Here is a 7,135-nt window from a genome sequence, read left to right as displayed (position 1 = left end):
AAGTCTTGAAGAAACAAATAATGTTGCATCAGTATTTGTTTTTTATGCACCAGTCATAATTCTTATAAAAATCATTCAGCGAATTTGTAAATCAAGGCAAGAAGAAACTTGTTAAAATTTTCAATGTCCCACATTACCTGATAGTCTAAACCAAAATAATATGAAGCCCTGATGATGGATTTTTCAACCCCTAACTAATATTTTAAAAAGTATGATACGCTATAATTGATGTTCAGGCAAAATCTTTTCCTTATAAGGTGCTTGACACAAATAGCTTTTATTATGTAACTCTTAAAGAGAAGGAATACACACATTTCTTAAAGGTCCCAGCTGCTATTGTTATCATTTGAGACATAAAATTGCAATCCCAACTTCCAATATCAAATTTTAACAAAATCCCTATAAAATGCATCTTCTCAGAATGTGCCAGAACCGCTAAGCTTTGTTCAGCTGAACACGCTACAGCTGGTGTTTCATCTTTCAGATTGAGAAGCAGCTTTCTGTTGTCCTAGGGGTCTTCATGGCAAACTGGTCCTGGGGCAGGCCGGCAAAGGCGTGGATTTAGATGAGCCACGTCCTCTGCTCTTTGGCGGGGTGACATGTGTCTGCAGGGCTGAGCCCTGGGCCTGGAGATAGGACCCGCCAGCAGGAATGCAGGGAATGTTTTTCTTCGGACTCTATTGAGGTTCGCAGGCCGCGGGGATTCTGTCCACGGTGACAGCCTTAACATTTGCCAGAGCGCTGGACGCCGCTGCAGAAATGGCATCGCCCACCCTGAGAGCGAGAAGGTAACGTTTATTTTTGTATTTTTTTCTCTCTCTCCCATATACAGACCATAGAAAGACCACCAAGCGTGGCCTTTTTTTTTTTTTTCCATGGTGATGTACAATTCACATTTGTTAATCAAAAAAAAAAGTGCCCGAGGTCATCCACCTAGACTCCCCTCCACCCCCTTCTTAAACAGGAAACGGGTTTCAGATGTTTAGATGTTAAAAAGTAAGGCTACTAATCTGTTTAGCCACTTACCAGACCCCCACTAACTCTGACATTTTAATGTTCAGACCCTGTAATGTGACATTCATTTCCATTCTTCTTATTATTTAGAATAATTTTTTTTTTAAATAGCCACCTGCTTTTTGGGGACAGTTCCAATAGAAGTTAAACTAACTGACTCTGAGTTGAGTTGAATGGTGCTGTTTAGCATGTGAGAGGAGCACTACTTTTAGAGAGTTTGTTAAAACAGACCACAGTTACATGCATTTTGTTGTGTCTCTACCCACAAATGGATATCTGTTCGGGCACCTTATTTATCTTCAGCACAGTGATTCACAAATGTGCAGTTAAGAAGTTAAAGGCAAAAACAGTTCTTTTAAATACTGGCTGTTGATCTCTGGTCAGCATGGTGTTTCCCCTGCTTCTTCCCAATGGCAGACTGAACGGGAACAGAGAACCACCATTTTTCCCAGGGAGCCTATCATCTCTGAAAAGGATTCTACCTGATGTTTAGAAATAAGATTTTTTTGTTGTTGTTGTATTGCTGGAGCTCTTCCTCTCACTCCAGGACTACTAATTTAAAACAGTTGCTGCTGATAAAAATGCTTCCCTGATCCATGTTGAAAGCAATGATATTTTCTCTGTTGGGGAAGTATATAGATTTATAGTCCAGGGAAAAAGGAGCACATGCAGAGGAGACTTATATTATTTTAAAATAGATTTGTTAACATGAAAATCATTGACTGAACAGACTATTTCCAGTGTAAAGCCAGAGCAAAACTGGAGCATTAGCTAAACCCGGATGGGACGACCCCTTATTCTGCGCTTACCATGTGTGTGCCGTGCAGAGCGTGGACGGAAGCAAAAGGACGGGTCCTAGATATGTTTCATCAGGGAGAGAGCATCAGCCACATTGAGAGGAACCCTGAAACTCAGACCCTCATTTTCTGAATCAGTTGAAAAGATATTTGTAAAACTGAAAACAGGAAAGAATCATTCTCAATGTTCTGATAAGCCCCACCCCACCTCAAATGCATATAAATATATTTCTGTGAGGCAAAGATGAATTTGTTTTCTCACCAGAGTTCTCAAAAGTGGCTGGAATTAGTACAATGTAAAAAAAAAATGTAACAAGTGTTCAAACCCCTCTAACTAGGAAGCTGGTTAAAGATGATAGAGAACATGTGGCATTTGACAAACAACACCATGTTGATTTCTTGGGGGAAAGTTTGAATCCAGCAGTCAGATGATACAAGGATGGGTGTTGGGGACTGCCAGCACAAACCTCAGTGACATACAGTGATGATACCACAAGCAAAATAGCAGAGGGTGGCTGTATCTTGAAAGTGACTCTATCTGCAAAGCAAGTCACTGCACACAAAGTCCCCCTGCAAAGGCAACCCAAGGAGCAAGTCAGAGCTATCCAGGGTCCCTCTCCAGGATCTGTCTGCAATGCCTGTGAAGCCCATCCTGAGGCAGAGAAGGCACTGCTGCTGGCCCCTCTGGGCACAGCGGAGAGAAGCCTGGCTAATGATCACATATTCCAGGAAGGACTGAGGAGCAGACACAACAGCACAAGTAGTGTTGCTGGGAGAGAGGATGCGGGTTTCTCACACCTGCCAGGAGTTGGCTGAGGTCCTTTAGCCCTCCAATATGAAACAGCAGGAGATAGTTGCTTTGAGCCAGCACTTTATTATTTGTCTTTTTTTTCTTTCTTTCTTTCTTTTTTATTTTTATTTTTATTTTTTTTTTTACTTCTCTCAGGTCCCCAGAACTATTTGTCATGAAGGGAAGAATGTCCTAACCTGCAGAGTCAGGGCAATCGCCATGTCAGCTCAGGTGGGATGTTTCCCCAGTGAACACCTGGACCCTATAAATCACACCTGTGGTAAACACTTCAGGCCAGGGTGGCCTCCCCTGGCCTGCGCCCATAAACCAGCACTAGTCTTGCTAATAAATATGACTTGCCCCGAAAAAAAAAAGCATCCCCTTCCAGAGGGGGAGCAGATAATGGACAGGAAGCCCCACCCTGGCCACAGGCACCCACCCTGAGCAGAGCTGTCTGAGGTTTACGTTCTTACCGATAGCTTTACAAGAGCTACAGAGAGGACCAGGACTTCACAGTGGCTATTTCTGAAGGCAGTTTGCAGTGATAAAACCTTTAAAAGGGTTCCTCTCTCAACATCTCTCTCTCTCTCTCGTGTGTGTGTGTGTTCTTTAACACAATGATAGTGAAGTTATAACACTGATGATGTCACCAAAAGAGCTATAGAAAATGTTCAAGAGAGTGTCAATCAAAACCCCACTATCTCTTTAAAGACACTGAATTAAGACTTGTTAGCATCCCTCTCTGCCCTCCTGGATGCTGACTGAAAGAACATCCACTTGTGGGTTTTTTTTTTTTTTTTTTTTGTATTCTTCTGTCATTGGGGTTTCACTGCTCTGGGCTGACTTTTTCAGACTGAAAGAGAGGGAGTTAGAAAGACAGAGAGAAAGGCGGAGATATCATACATAGCAACCACTGAAGCTTCCCCCAGTGCCATAGTCCTCCCATGTGGCAGACTAGGGGCTCGAACCTGAGTTGCACACACAGCAAAGCAGGCATCTTCCCAGGTGATTGAACCTGCAGGCCCCATTTCATAAATGTGAGAGATTGGTTTAAAGATGCCCAACGGGCACAGAGCTTATGCCAGAATACATCTCCAAAGGATCATTGGCTCCAGAATTTCTTTACATTCTGATGTTCTACTTAAAAAGAAAAATTCTCTCCTTATAATTATCTGGCTAGGAGAAGATTTTTCAAACAATCTCTTCTGTCTATGGTCAGACAGACATGAGGACACACAATGTAAACACTGCACGGGCAGCCTTCATTGCCGGCAGTTCTCTTGGCTCAGCTCCTTTTCACCCTCAGCCCGGGTTAGAGAAACGCCGAGAACTAGAGAGGTCTTTTTCTGCCTCCAGGATCAATCTTGCCCCAAAGAAAAATAACCCAGAGAAAAGACTTTTGCAGCACAAAACGAAGTGGGATCAAATGGTTGCTGATCAGAGCAAATATTTAAATTGGAGAAGTCAAATTGAGCTTTATTAAATAAAGCTTGTTGAATATGTCTCGAACAGAAAATGCCTTTTGAGGAGTGGTGTAAACCTGATATTAGAAATCTGGCTGAGCGCATGTCTGCAGGCAAAGTCACTGTGTGTGCTCAGGCATTGGGCTTCTTCCATCTCAAGGAAGAGCGGTTTTTCTTTTTTTTTTTTTTTTTTTTTAATCCTCTTTCCACATAGAAAATGAAAGCAGAGGGGTTCTGTGACAGCTCTTGGAAATTGCTGATGCAATAGATGAAGTAGGAGGTGAGCAATTTGTTTTCATGTTTCTTTGTGAGGTGAAGTGCAGCCTGATGACCCTTGGGGACACAGGGACGTGCTGCCTGCCCACACTGCCATGTACGGGTGTTTTCCCACCACTGAGGGGTGGGCCAGCCACTGACCTGTGCTCTCCACAAACCGAAACCCGCTCCCTAATGGCTTTTACAATATTTACATTTTTTTCCATTTTATTTATTGGATGCCAGATGTCTGCATTCAAAGGAGGAAAATGATTTGGGATAGCCCATCTTGCCCCACTCCCCACAGTGGCCAGCTGGTGATATCTTTGGGGTTCCCTGCCTTGCATTTGTACCTCAGCTGACTCAGAGCAGGCTTGTGGTTTCCTACCAGGTGAGGGAGGGAAGTGTGTGTGTGTGGGGAGCTGCTTTCCTTTTCCGTGTGATCTCAGGTGTGACTTTGTCTGGCCACATGTGCTCATTCTGTAAAAAAAAAAAAGGGGGGGGGAGGGAGTGTCCCTCCATGGGATCCTCAGCACCACCCCTTGCTCGGGAGCTTTCTGACTTGGGGAGGCCAGTGGTGCCTGAGACCTCCAGGAAGCCACTAGATGCCACACAGCACCCCCTGTGTGAGTGTGTATGTGTGTGTGGTCAGGGGGTGGGTGTCAGAGACACAATGTCTTCCTTCTCGCAGCCTTCTAAGCATTCTGAGCCTGTAGTCCCTGACAGGGCAATTCCAAAGTGCTTCAGAAATACTGCTTGATACCTGTATTCACTTGAGTGTTTTCCTGTTTGCCCATCCTGGTCCATAAGCCCAGTCCCAACCCATGTATCTACATGGAGTTCAGTGGCCCATGTCCCTACAGGGATCATGAGATTCCACAGAAATGCTCATTGAAGGGGCATGAACCCCCCACATGTCCACATCCACTCTGGCCCCTTTGTCCATGGGTCTGGAGGCAAGTGAAGGAACCTCCTGTGCATCCTACCCCAGATAGGCTTCTGAGCCTGAGATATAACTGCCACAACTCACTCCTGGCTTTCTCCTGACCAGTGCAACCAGACAGAACAATACACATTATTGAATAAAAATTCTCTGGGAAAAAAACACACAAAACACTCAAATCTCAGTGAGTGAAAGCACACATTCCATCTTTGTTGGAAGTGAACATGCTGCACCTGTGGGCCTCTCACTTTCTTGCGAATCACAAGCCTCATCAATGAGTGTTAACTTGTCAAGAGCATCTGAAGAACCCAGTCCCGGGTTCTCAACTTCACAGCTCCACCAGGGCCCAATGCCAGGGTTGTTTTTGTGTCCCTTCTACAGAGAGGTGAGTGAGGCTGAGATATCATGCTGAAAGGAGCCAGCTCTCCAAGTGAGTGTGAGAAGAGGGGGTGGTGTTGTGGATTTCGAAGCACAATCCTCTTCTAGGGGAGTTTCTTAGACAGTGTCAAAGCTGTAGCCTGTTCTCTGTCTTTTTTTTCTTCCTTTCCCTTCCTTTTCCTTTCCTGATTCAGTTTCTCCTCCTGCAAGGTGGGACTAGTACCACCCAAAGCCAGGGTTTCTGCCAGACCCCCACCCTATAGGCTAGTTTGGATTGTGATGAGTTGGGATTTTTTTGTTGTCAAATGAGAGCAGAAATCTTTCTGGAAACACTGGATCAGGCCTTGCTGGACAAGCTTGGGGTCTGAGACCAAAATACAGGGGTTGTGGTTTCTTTAGAGCTCAGACTCCACAAAACCAAGCTCCTGGTGGCATTAGGTCCAGGGAAGGTGTCTCAGGATGAATCCCTGCAGACTTACTGTTCAGCCTCAGCTCTAAGAGCCCTTCCCCAAAAACTCGGTTGTAAAATGACTAAGTGTGGGCTGTGTAGATCATATGAGAAAGCAAACACTCCTGACACCAAATAGTACCCACAATAAATATCTTGTCCTTCGATTAGCCCCACGAGGCAAGTGTTCCTCTGAATTCACATTTCAGAAGTGAATACTGGGGCACAGAAGTGGTGAGGTTGAACTTGTCCTATAAGAGGAGCTGAGCTATAACCCATGTGACTGGCACAGGGACACCAAACCATCAATTTCTCAGTCTTCCCAAGAAGTCATTGTAATCGTCATCACTCATGGAACTTTGGTCAGTGTTCTTTGTTTTTTCTTTTTCTCTTTTTATTTGACAGAACAGAGATAAATTGAGAGGGGATTATAGAGAGGGAGAGATGGACAATGGTACCGGCAGTACTTGCCTCACCGTTCATGAAGTTCCCCCCTCTCCTCGGGTGAGGCAGAGGCTTAAACCCAGGCCCTTGCACATGGTAACATGTGTGCTTAACCAGGTGCGTCACTACCTGGCCCCTGGTCAAAGATCATTTTTAAAGCACCTTATCCTTTGAGATTATGACAGATCCACTCACCACTGTAAGGAATAACCAGGGGGGCATGGATCACCTAGTGAAATAGCCCAAACATGCCCAAGGCTCTTGGATGGAGGGGTCAGTTCAGACCTGCCTTCACCCTACCACCTCTGACCCTCAAGTGCATCACTCTGTTCAATATTCCATGTAACAGCCCCCCACTTCCCATATAATTTCCACTTGGTGGGTGATTTTAGTTTTCCCGGTTTGAAGTCTTATACACAGATGCATAGGTTGTAGGTGATACTTAAATGGATAGGTGAATGAACTGTGCTGAAGTCCCGAAAGAGAGAAAAGAAAGAAACTTAAATAAAATAAAATAAACCCTCTAAGTTAAAGACATCTTTAAAGATGTTTTTAAAAATCTGGAAATGGGCTATTGTTCTTCATGGTAGGGTATGGAAAGAT

The 7,135-nt window shown here is 44.5% G+C and overlaps 1 long non-coding RNA gene across 4 annotated transcripts in view; it reads left to right on the top strand.

The window, feature by feature from the left end:
- Positions 1-698: 698 nt before the first annotated feature.
- LOC132536735 (uncharacterized) overlaps positions 699-7,135 on the top strand; it is a 57,420-nt gene continuing 50,983 nt past the window's right edge. For 2 of the 4 annotated variants that reach the window (XR_009548236.1, XR_009548233.1), the window contains exon 1: positions 4,563-4,710. This is a non-coding gene — a long non-coding RNA (uncharacterized LOC132536735). Of the gene's footprint in view, positions 789-4,278; positions 4,345-4,562; positions 4,711-7,135 lie in introns of those variants that run through there. The other 2 variants (XR_009548235.1, XR_009548234.1) reach the window with 2 other exon arrangements.

Source organism: Erinaceus europaeus, chromosome 2 (genome assembly GCF_950295315.1).
Source record: "Erinaceus europaeus chromosome 2, mEriEur2.1, whole genome shotgun sequence".
Taxonomy (NCBI): domain Eukaryota; kingdom Metazoa; phylum Chordata; class Mammalia; order Eulipotyphla; family Erinaceidae; genus Erinaceus; species Erinaceus europaeus.
Note: the sequence above shows the minus strand (reverse complement) of the source record. Positions and strands in the feature narration are given on the sequence as shown.